The 12,153-nt window shown below is 40.8% G+C and overlaps 1 protein-coding gene across 6 annotated transcripts in view; it reads left to right on the top strand.

Moving 5' to 3' along the window:
* Positions 1–12,153, top strand: part of RUNX1T1 (RUNX1 partner transcriptional co-repressor 1) — a 142,519-nt gene that overhangs the window by 56,256 nt on the left and 74,110 nt on the right. The gene's annotated exons all lie outside the window — the stretch shown is intronic.

The following is a 12,153-nucleotide window of genomic DNA, read 5'->3' as shown; positions in this document are numbered from 1 at the left end:
ATGAACTTGCTGCCCCATCTCCGGGTCACGGAATTGTGGTGGCTTCTTGGAGCCATCTCAAAGCATAAGTGAGTTTTAGTGGCTGCACAGTAGAGGGGTTCACTCCAATATACAACTATTGAGGTGTTGCCTCTGGGAAAGACTTTGTGCGAACCACTGTAGGGTTTCAGAGAGAGGAGGACGCGGTCTCAGCGCCGAGAGAGCGTGAAGTCTAGCAGGGGTTGTCACGTTGCAATAAGGATCGCCATGGAGATTGAGAAGCAGAAAAGTGGAGATTAATTGGGGAGAAGTTACAAGAGGCAGTGACGGTCCAGATCAGCATGAGAGGAACTTGAAAGCACTGACTGGAGTCTGTGGGATAGCAGCTCCTCAAATGCATGCTGTGGTCTGAGAGAAAAGGGAGCAGAATCAAGAATCCTGCTGGCATCTTGAGCCAGGGTAACTGGCAGGATGGCTGTGCCTCAGTGGAACTCTAAGAAAGTCAGGAGGATGAAGTAGTTTTGTGGAAAGGGTCCTCTCACTGATAAGTTGAGCTCGAGACTCTTACAGTCACAGGAGCCATTCTGCGGGCAGTGAGAGACGTGGGATGGGAGCTTGGGTGAGGAACTGAGTCCTGAGATAGGAATTGAAATGGAGAAAATAAGTTGTACGTGACCACCGTGGGTAGACCATTTTGAGGAATGGGAAATACTAGGTTAGTGTTTTATCAATGCCTTGAAATTTCAGTGTAATTATATTATGGTTTGCTGTGATCATGCGTAAGTTCCTGTTTGAAATTAACTTTTATGTTTGTCCCACTTGGTAGTCCTTTCTTTCCCATAGTTTTTGAGAGAGGATTTATATTTCTTTTAGTTACCATCAGAGCTATACTCACCTCTCCCAGTTGTGAGTACCTTCTCCTTTCCTTTTTGAATACCCTATGTAGACTTTGCATTTCACCAGGACTTCCTGTTGCTTGTATCCGTGGAGAGCTTCCTCATGGTGGAATCAGTTGATTCCACAGTATCCTGGCTTGAACCATTGTGGTTTCCAAGTGGAGGACAACCTGTTGCTTAAGAGTGTGGGCTTTGTAGCCAAACAAAACTGAGTGTGATTTCCTCGTCTGTCCTCCATGTACTTGCCCAGTGTGCCTCAGTTTGCTCATCTAGTTCTCTTGAGTATTAAATGGAATCATGGAATCATGGCCTACGTGCTGGCCCCCAGTTAATGAATAGTTGGCGAAATAACAGTGGTGATGACGCCGATAGCGGTAATACTCATTCTATCTAACCCTCATTAGATTTACCCAATGCCTGCTCTGTGTTGCAAACGTGGGTTATGAAGTAGAATGGGGTCCTTCCGTGGAACATGGCTATTACTTAGTACTGGCTACTAAGCCCACCTCTTCATAGTGTCCATTTGATCATCTCTTGAAAAGACTGATCAGGACACAACAGACCTGCACCCTTTAGTCCCGTTCAGCCATTTTTTCCCCGTAGATACTGCTCTCAGTCTGGTGTTGACTTCTTCACAGCTGCCTCTCTGTGAGACCTTGTAAAAGTCACATTGGTTTTCTCATCCACAAAATGTGAATATAGCCAACTCCCAGTTACAGCCTGTTTATTCAAAGTGAATTGATTTTGACCTTTTCTCTCCTGCTGCCTCTTTTGCCCATCTCGCTGCTAATTAATTTCCACACGAGAGAATCAGCGAGAGCAGTAATAAAACATAAAATTAAAATTAGTTAATGTTGGTTCATGAGGATTTTTGAGAGCACAGAAGGTATGTAATTTGTAATTTACTATGAGCTTTGTCTGAGTTTTGATTTATTTGTTTATACCATTCAGACTCCTGTTATCATGGATAGTAAGAATTGGCAGTTATATAAAACAAACATTATCTGATTAAAAAAATTAGGAATTTTGGGATAAATTCAGCTTAAGGTATTAGGATTTTTAATACTGTCTTTCCAAGATTCTAAGGAAAATACGACCAAAAAATTTTATCTATACTGTCTTTGATATAACCTTTTATGCCTGTTGCTATAAAAATATAAAATAGTCACGCTAGTTTTTATTTTCACTTATATAAAATTTTATCTATGTATATTTATTAAATTTTATAAGATGATAATGCATTATAGAAGCTTTTTATGAAGTTCCTTATAGTTTTGTGATAGCCTGCTCGAACCTAGCTGGAGTTTTCCTTTTAGTAGATTTTTCCTTGGTTGCTTATATTGAAGCTTGACAAAGATAAAGAACTTTATCTTTATCTTTCTTTTTGGGAAGGGATTTCATAAACTTGGTTTGGGGGCATTTGAGGATACTTTAGCTAATCTTAGATAATGGATGTCAATTTTCTTAAAATAATTTTGAAATTGAATAAAATTAACTTTTGGGGAAACTTTTTTTTTTTTTTTGAGGGGGCAGGATGCTCTGCAAAGAGGTCTGAAAATTTTGAATTAAGCTTCCTCTTGGGGAAGATTCCTCCTCCAGGCTCATCCATCTTTTATAACAAATGAGAAATGGGAGAGGTTGAGGGCTGGTAGCGTTCTCTGGATATGAACAAATAGGGACACAAGAAGAAAGGAATAAAAGAGAACATATAAATTGAAATGAAAATATAGTCATTCGCTAAATCTTTTCTTTCTTTTTTTAATCAAAAATTTTTTTGAATGTTTATTTTTGAGAGAGAGAGCATGAGCAGGTAAGGGGCGGAGGGAGAGGGAGACGTAGAATCTGAAGCAGGCTCCAGGCTCTGAGCTGTCGGCACAAAGCCCGATGTGGGACTCGAACTCACGAGCCCGGAGATCATGACCTGAGCCAAAGTCGGACGCTCAACCGACTGAGCCACTCAGACACCCCATCTTTTTTTTTTTTTTAATTTTTTTAATGTTTGTTTGTTTGTGTGAGTGGGAGAGAGAGGGAGAGAGAGAAGGAGGGGGGGAGGGGAAGAGAGAGAGGGAGACACAGATACGAAGCCGGCTACAGGCTCCAAGCTGTCGGCACAGAGCCCAGCGCGGGGCTTGAACTCCCGGACTGTGAGATCATGACCTGAGCTGAAGTTGGACACTTAACCAACCGAGCCACCCAGGTGCCTCCAAATCTTATCTTCCTAACACATATGCTGAATCCCATGACATAGCTGAGGGCAGTAAAATAATGAAATAGGGCATAGTCTTCCTGTAAGAAGGCCATATCTGCTTCATGAGTGGACGCTTACTTTTTCCTTTGTGCGAAGGCATATCAGGTAGGCTGTGATCCTGAGTGTTGTAGGAGGTAATGGCTGACATTTATTAGTGCTTGTGTATGTTCTAGGCATTGTGTATGTGCTTGACGTCCATGTTTTCTCTTTTAATCCTCAAAATCACTTACAGAGGCAGTTGCTAGGACCATCCATATTTTATGGGGAGGAGATGGAAGTTCATAGATCAAGGAATTTGCCCAGCTGGGGAGATGGATGTAGGATTCCACTCAAGAGAGCTGACTCCCCAACCATGCTCTTGGTTCCCTGCCTGGACTCTTACCAGTGCGTCATCGTCATATCGTAGGCAGGGAGCACTTTACTTTCATATAATGGAACTATAGAGTTTTTACAGTTGGAAGAAATCTTAAAGAACCACACCTTCGTTTTCCAGAGGGGGAAAAAAAAGAAAAGAAACACAAAAGCATTCGGCCTGTAGATTTCAACAGTCTTTCAATCAGTTAGTCAGTTGGCCAGCCAGTACTTACTATTTACTGTTACTACTGCGTGTCGAGTAGTATATATGCCAAACATAGCCCGTGTCTTCATGGAGCCCTGGTGGCCTTTACGTATATATTTGGTGGTGGATTATTGGTGGGGGGGGATTCGTAGTATAGTGTAGTAGTTACGTAGTATAGCAGTAAATCGGACAGTACTCAGGGGCATGGGCCCTGGAATCCTGCTCCTTGGTTTTGAATCCCCTCTATTAGCCATAGAACAGTGGGCACACCGCTTAATCTTTTTAAGATTGTTTTTTCACCTGTAAAATGGTATATTAATAACATCTATAGTATTAGCATACCATGAAGATTGAATGAGTTAACACGTGTAAAGCATTTAGCAAGGCACCTGGCGCTCGGCGAATGCTCAACAAATATAACTGCTATGAAGACGTTTTGACAATATTCGTAGCAGTGGTGGTGTTTCAACCCTAGCAGAGAAGGCACATACAAAGATGGGTATGATAAGGTGTGTGTTGTATGACGATAGGGGAAGGAACAGAGGGCTTTGGGAGAACAATAGAGTCAGAACTCCTCCCTCCCCGTTGGTTCAGGGCAATCTAATGTAACAGTGCTATATTCTTTCTCACTTTCCTTTTTTCTTTTTTGACTTGGTAAGTTTCTTCACCTCGTGGTCCTAGATCCTAGTGGTTCTGACTCACGGCGTTGGACATCAAATATTTATTCAGACCCAGCAGCTATGTGCTAAGCACTTTACGGAATGCTGGGGCAGAGTAATAGGACGTTAGCCTTAATGGGATGTGTGTGTATCGTTGTGTAGGTGTAGAGTACGCCCACACGGGCACACACCTGCAAACACAACCATTGTAACAGATGATGCTAAATTCACTTAACAGATACATGCCAAGTAGAGCCTAAAGAAGGAAGTGGTTGACTCCCTCCAATTTGAATGTGGGGCAAGGGAATTACGGAAGGCTTCATGGAAGAGGTGGCATTTGTTCTGTGTCTTAAAGGATCACACCTTTGTTGTAGTCAAGAGACATTGCAAATCCGGGGAAGAACGTGAAACAGGAATGCGAAGGCGTGAACAACCATGGCTGGAGCTTACAGCACCAGAAGGTAACGGAAGTAGACATCTACCTTTTGGGTGGGAGTGGCAGAAAGGGAAGCTACTGGATACTTCTAAGCTGGAATCACACTGTTGGGTTTGAATGTTGCTGTCACTCCAGGAGTCATGTGGAGGGGAAGTTGAAGAAGAGGAAATGTGCCGTCTGCCCGCTGAGATGGGATGGTGACTGGCTGCAGTGGCCATGAGGAAGGAGGAAGGGAAGAGCAGGCTCTGGAAGTACTAACTAAAAAGAACCACAGGGCTCTGGGCATCAGTTGGACATAGGGCCAGGGAGTGGGGAGCAATGGTGTTTAAGATGAGTCTGAATTCTGATTTGGGCAACTGGTTACCATCGACGAGAATAAGGAATAACACATCAAGAGAAGACAGTTGGTTCACTTTGAAGCGTTGACTTCTAGGTTTGTCTGATGTATAATGACTGAAATACTCCATAAGGAGCTAGGTGACAGGTTTGTTTAGTAGCGATGTGCATATTGGAAATCTTGATTCCGAGTCACTGGTGACAGCTAAGACCTTTGGAGTGACTCGGGAGGAAAATGTATATTGTGAAGAGAGGACAGACAGCCTTGAAAAGAACACTGGGGAATACCGGGGCACCCGAGACAGTCAGGTGTCATTAAAATCAGGGGACACATTTTCATGGAGGGAGTGGTCTGCGGTGTGAAACGTCACAGAGGGGCCAGTAATTGGGAGGGCTCATGACTGCCTTTTGGATTTGGCCCTCTGGAGGGAAGGTGGTTACCAGTAACGCCTGTCCCCTTGTTGGAGCTTATCTGTGGTGAGGTGCAAAGTGGATGGAAGAGAGGATATGGGCAGAGCCCCTAAGGTCTGTCCCTTAGAAGCCTGGCGGGGGATGAATGGAGGGAATACGAGGGAAGGTTTTGTCTGTTCTTGGTGGGAGGGACTTGAACATGGCCTAGGTTCTAGGAAGAAGCAGGTAGAGAGACAGACAAACCGAAGGTAAGGAGGTGAGATGACTGGTAGAACAAAGCCCCCACAGGAGAAAACTCCAGACTTGGATGCAGGTAAGCAAGAGTTCTGAGAAATGGGTCTGCAGGGATTTATGCCTGATGACCTCACTTTGCTCTTAAGAGCACTGGGTGTTGTATGTAAGTCATTTTGACGATAAATTATATTTTTAAAAAAGGGGCATGAAGTTATCAGAATTTGGCTGGAGGATTGAAGCAAGTCAAGCAATGTCTGTAAGGTTAACGTGCTCTCATTTTTTACTCGATGACTTTCTTGCCTCACCTCCTCTGGGGTTGTAACCAGCTGGACATGCTGTGGCACTTTCAGTCTGGAAAGCCTTTCTTTTTCATTGTCTCTGTCCTGTTCAGCTTTTCCCCTTGGCTTTATCATACCACGCATCTAACCTTGACCTCAGCATGAACTCGTGGTTGTTAACCCTCCTTTTGTGTTTCTGATTCGCGACTCCTCCCTGTTTGTTTGTTTGTTTGTTTGTTTCTTTCTTTCTTTCTTTCTTTCTTTCTTTCCTTCCTTCTTTCCTTCCTTCTTTCCTTTTTTCCTTCCCTGTTTCTTTTCTTACTGGGCTTATAACCAGTTCACATTTTCCTGTCGCTCCACTGAAAGTTTGAATCCTGTCTTCCTCATGTGTTTCAACGGATCTTTTGGAGTACTTCTGTGCCGGACTCTGCTGGGTCTGGAATACCGCCGTGTTCTGGGGTGGGAGCCCACTAAACTCTAACGAGAAAGATATACAAGAATTTTGAGTTTAACTATTGTGAAGAAAACTAACAAAGGAACAGAAAAACCTACTTGCCATGAGATGGCCAGGGAGGGATGGATGCCTGGAGGAGGTGACATTGATGTTGAAACAGAAAAGGTGAAAATGAGCTGATCATATGTAGAGGGGAGAAGGAAAACAGTAATTTTTTTTCTGGTATTTATCATATTCATAGACATTCTGTTGACACCCAATTCTATTGGATTATATATGTCAGTGGGTAACTACCAGGAACTGTTTGTGATACTATGGTGTCTTTCCTGTGGATACTAACTGGGTTTCTAAAGGCCTAATAGAAGACCTGTAACAGATTACCCTTCAGACGATGGCAGAAGTGTATATTTATTTGTTTGCTGAAGGAAGTTACCTGGAAATTCAGTTGTTACTAAGCATCTGGTAATATATTCAGCATGGGACAGAAGGGAGGAACAGGACGAAAAATATATTTCCTCTGCCCGATTGCACTGGTGTTTCTGTGTTTCCTCTATCCTTCCCTCTCTCCCTCAACTCAGGTAGTTCTGATTCACTAGCTCATGAGGAAAACTCTGTGTGTGTGTGTGTGTGTGTGTGTGTGTGTGTGTGTGCGCGCGCGCGTGCATGTGAAGCAACCATTATTAGTCATCACCATCGTATGGATTAGTTTAAATGTTCACTGCAACTTTAGTCCCAGAAATATACATTGTGGGGACTAATCCGAAGCTCCAGATTTTGAGACTAGGTGGGTTTTACAGGATCTTTAATATCTTTAGTTAAGGGACAGGATAAGAGTTGCAGATCTTGGAGGTGAACCTAGATAGGTGTCACAATATCTTTAATTTCTGTAGCTGAGGGACAGGACAAGAGTTCCAGATTTCTTAGAGGTGAGCAGAATAGAAGAAGGTACTAAAAGAAAGATAAACCAAGAAGAACGGAGACACTGAAATGGAACTTGGCTGACAATAATTTTGCCTAGCGTCCGCCCAAGTAGACATATCAAACATTATCTACCAGAGGAAAATGTATTGTTTTCTTGCGTGTCTAAGCTTGTACAACTAAGTTATTGTTTTCTAAGGAAAGAGGATGAAGATAAGAGTATGTGGAATGATTTATTAGGCTTCAGTAACTTTCCTAAGATGCCCTGGCCAGTACTTTTGAGAAGGGAAATACACCTAATAAGTGTTTTTTTGATCCCTCAAAACAGAGGTTCTCAACATTTTTACTTGATGCCACTCAAGGGTTGTCAGCATTCACAATCCCAGTGGACTTCAGTGGTGGACTTCTCTTGCCATGTTCCAGAAATTCTACCACTTGGCTTTTCAAGGGAGTAGTAGTGATATTATCAAAGGGATGATTTCGGATGTATCCTAATTTGAGTTATTGTTAAGAGCAAGTTAATACTAATGTGGTGAACCTTGACAGAGAATAACTTCCTTTGTATTTAGACATTTATTACTTTTGTGATTAGTTTATCTGACAGTGGTGAGAAGGGTGTGTTTTTGAAAATGATCGTATAGCTCTCCAGCCAGGAACATTTTTCATTTGTACATGGAATGAATGCTCTTTGCAGTTGTCCATCAATGTTTGGTTTGATTTCCCCTCATTATAATTCTTCATGAGCTCAGAGAAGACATCTCTAGTGCTATATGAAATATAAATGATTCCTAGTAAATGGATGGGAATTTAGACTGTCATCTTAATGTAATAACATGTTTACCCACATTTAAAGTATATATACAGATGAAGCTACACTAAGGACTTATTAACTTGAATTTTATTTATGTGTCTAGTTGAGACATATCCCTGGAACTTAATTAAGGTGCTGTGTGAATTGTAAAAATGTGTCATTCAAACTGTAGCTATCCAGAATTTTATAGTTCTAGATTCCCCAATGATCTTCCTGAGATTAAAAGGTATACAGACTTTTTAAAGGGTCTTAAAATAAGGGGAGGTGAAAATAGACTTACTTAGGTGTATTTGAATATACATGTGAAGTTACTTCCTTGGTCAATAGAACTTGAGGGGTGGGTGCCTGGGTGGCTCAGTTGGTTGGGCGTCTGACACTTGATTTTGGCTCAGATCAGGATCAAGCCCTGGGGTGGGTTCTGCACTGACAGTGTGGAGCCTGCTTGAGTTTCTCTCTCTCTCCCTCTGTCTCTGTCTGTCTCTCTCCCCCACTTGTGCTCTTCCTCCTTCAAAATAAATAAGTAAACTTAAAAAGAAAAAAAAAAAAAGAACTTGAGCTTTTGTCCTTAGGGAATATTTATTAGCAATTAACTAATTAGGGCGCCTTCTCTGAATTACTTTATTAATTTAAATAAGGTTATGGGCCTCCATGAAAAACGGTATTATGCAAAATATTAACTGAGGCAGAATCTATTAAGAAATGATGAATGTGAGAGTCATACAACTATATAGAATATATTTTGATCTCCTTATACTTTGACCATAATAAACTAAAGAGAAATGTCCATTTAAACACTTCGGTTCTCAGTTGATGTGTGAACATCATTACATGTAAAGAATTCGCTAATGTAATTCGTAGGCAGTTCAAACTTATCTTTGGGGACCTTTTTAGACGACTTAGCTTTTCAGTGAGACTCCTTTATGTGGAGGGTGCTGTTGATGTTGCATGGTGCTCCTTGAATGCTTTATAAAGAATGTGATCATTTATTTGGGGATTTTACTCTAATGCTGCTCTGGCAGACTTGTGGATTCCCTGACCCCATGACCTGTAGTTCTTTTCTTTTCTGTCTGTCTGCAACTGTGTGTGAACTTCTTTGTTACTAAAATAGCATTCATTCCTTTATTCAATAAACATTGATGTTAGACACTATTAGACGATTGGGATTCTGAGGTGAATAAGGCACTTCTACCTTTGTGAGGCGTTCAAGGGTTTTCAGCCCCTGTAGAGAACCCCACCTCCTGGAACCCTCCTTTTGGTTATCTTGAATCCCAGTTTTTCACCCCTTCAATCCAAAGCTGGACAGTCTTGGTAGAGCTCCAATTAAAACAAAGTATATTCTTCCTTAAATTTTTTTCACCGATAGATTCGTTCCTAGAAAAATCTGGGTGTGCTATAGTTTACCTAAATTCGTTTTAAGGCATACAGTTATTTTGTGAATCACTCACGGAGGGGAAACAAAAGTGCTGCCATTAAACGCTTTTGCTTAGTGCTTTGACTCCATGGTTTTGTAGTGTTCGTCCCAACTTCAGAGATGTTATAAGGAGAAAATATGAGGGTCTTAGAATGATCTAAATACAGTGTTAAAACCGAGCCAAAAATATAAAACAGGCTTTTTACAGCATGATTAACAGTGTATTTGAAAGCTCTGTCCCATTGTGAAGCACTGACTTGAGAGATAGCCACTGTTAATATTCTGCTGTAGATCCTTTGTATACATATCCTTCTGGACACTTAGACACACACACACATCTATTGATTTATAGCTATCTTAAAATACGTTTTTGTTTGTTTTGTTTTGTTTGAACAGGATCTTGTAAAGCATGTAGCTATGTAACTATTTCCCCTTCTTGGTATATTTCAGATTCTTTCCATGTCAATATACACAATCATTAAGTTCCACTCTATGATTCTATTCAAATTTGAATTTCCAAATGCCCATTGTTGGACAATTAGGTTATTTCTGGTCTTCTTCATTATAAACATCTTTGTACACTTGATATTGTTTATTTAGGATAATTTCCAAAGAGTGGAGTTGATATATTAATGGATATGTAGAATTTGGAGACAATTGATACATATTGCCTATTGTCCTACAAGAAAATTGGTATCATTTTACAAAAGTGTGTTAGTTATAGTACCAACCGGCACTGTAAAAAAGTCTGTCATTTAAAAAAGTCTGTCAATATGTTAGGTGAAAATGAGTATATTGTTTTACACTAGTTAACTAGTTAAACTTTTTTCTCCATAGGGTTATAGATAACTTGTATTTCTTTTAATGTTTATTTATTTTTGAAAGAGAGAGAGAAAGAGGAGGCAGGAGGGTCAGAGAAAGGGGGGGGGGGGCAGAGGATCTGAAGCCGGTCCCACACTGACAGCAGTGAGCCCCATGCAGGGCTCAAACTCATGAACCCTGAGATCATGACCTGAGCTGAAGTTGGATGCTCAACCAACTGAGCCACCCAGGTGCCCCTGGTTATGCCTTTCTTAACAAGGTTAGAATATCTTTCCTAATCCTCAGGTTAAATTAATATGTATGTATTCTTATATGCTTAATATGTAACCTATATATTTAGTATTTTAAAAATTTTTATGTTAAAGATTTTATTTACATAGAAATGAATGACTTTGGATATATGGTGTGAGAAAGGTGCTTACCTTATTTCCTCCAAATTTTTGTCTAGGAGTTCCTGAGAGAGTTTGTAATTGAATTGCTTTTTCTTTTCCTTGTATTAGAAGTCATCGTTATCATGGACTGAATGTTTAGGTGATGTGTGTCTGTTTCTGAGCTTCATATGTTTCTGCTTCTTTTTAATTTTATTCTGCTGAATTGGTTATTTCTGTACCAGTAGCATATTGTTCAAATTATTACAGTTTAATGGTGCATTTTATCAAATGGCGCATTTTATCAAATTCCTCATTACACTTTCTTTTCAAAGTTTTCTATTTTCAATTTTATTGTAGATTGACTTTTACAACATTTGTACAATTCTGGAAAAAATTCTATTAGTATTTTGGTTGGGGTTGTATTAGATTTAATGATTACAGTGTATACTAAGTGGACACAGAACAGAAATCTTGATAATTCTTTTTTATTTATTTATTTTTTTAATGTTTATTTCTGAGACAGAGACAGAGCATGAGTGGGGGAGGGGCAGAGAGCGAGGGAGACACAGAAACTGAGGCAGGCTCCAGGCTCTGAGCTGTCAGCACAGAGCCCAATGCGGGGGCTCAAACTCACAAACGGTGAGATCATGACCTGGGCCAAAGTTGGTCGCTCTACCGACTGAGCCACCCAGGCGCCCCATTGATAATTTAATTTCTTAAAAAATGGTTTAGCGGAGTGTGTGACTCTCGCTCTCAAGGTTGTAAGTTTGAGCCCCACGTCTGGTGTAGAGATTACTTTAAAAAAATAAAATATTAAAAAAATAGTTTATTACAGCAAACTACCTAAGGACCTACTGTGTGCAAGATCCTTGTTTAGACACTGGAGACAGATTTGAAAAGATACGGACCTTATCTTTTGTCCTGATCAACTTTTATAATTGTACAAGTATTTGAAGTAGATTGCATAGTGTAGGAGTACTGTAAGACGATTTTGTCAAATTTGTATTTTAGAGTTATTTCTCTAGAAGCGAGGAGGAAGGGGATTTGTGCAGAGAGGGAGTGGAGGTAGAGAAAACCCTTCAGAGCCTCTGGAAGATTTTGAAGCCCAGGCCAGAGGGCAAATTAAGGGTGGATCCTAAGTGTGTTTAGAAGTGACATTGATAGGACACAGGGAGTGGATTGGACTTGGAAGGAGAAGGGTATGGAGGGAGGAGTCTGAGGATGATTGTGGTGTTTTGGGCTTGGTCAACTGTGGGGGGAAGTGACGCTATGCTGGAGATTGAAATACAGCAGAAGGCACAGATTTCCCAAGGCAGGTGTTAGATTTGGT

Source organism: Neofelis nebulosa, chromosome 14, assembly GCF_028018385.1.
Source record: "Neofelis nebulosa isolate mNeoNeb1 chromosome 14, mNeoNeb1.pri, whole genome shotgun sequence".
In the NCBI taxonomy this organism is placed as follows: Eukaryota; Metazoa; Chordata; class Mammalia; order Carnivora; family Felidae; genus Neofelis; species Neofelis nebulosa.
This window is presented reverse-complemented; position numbering and strand designations above follow the sequence as displayed.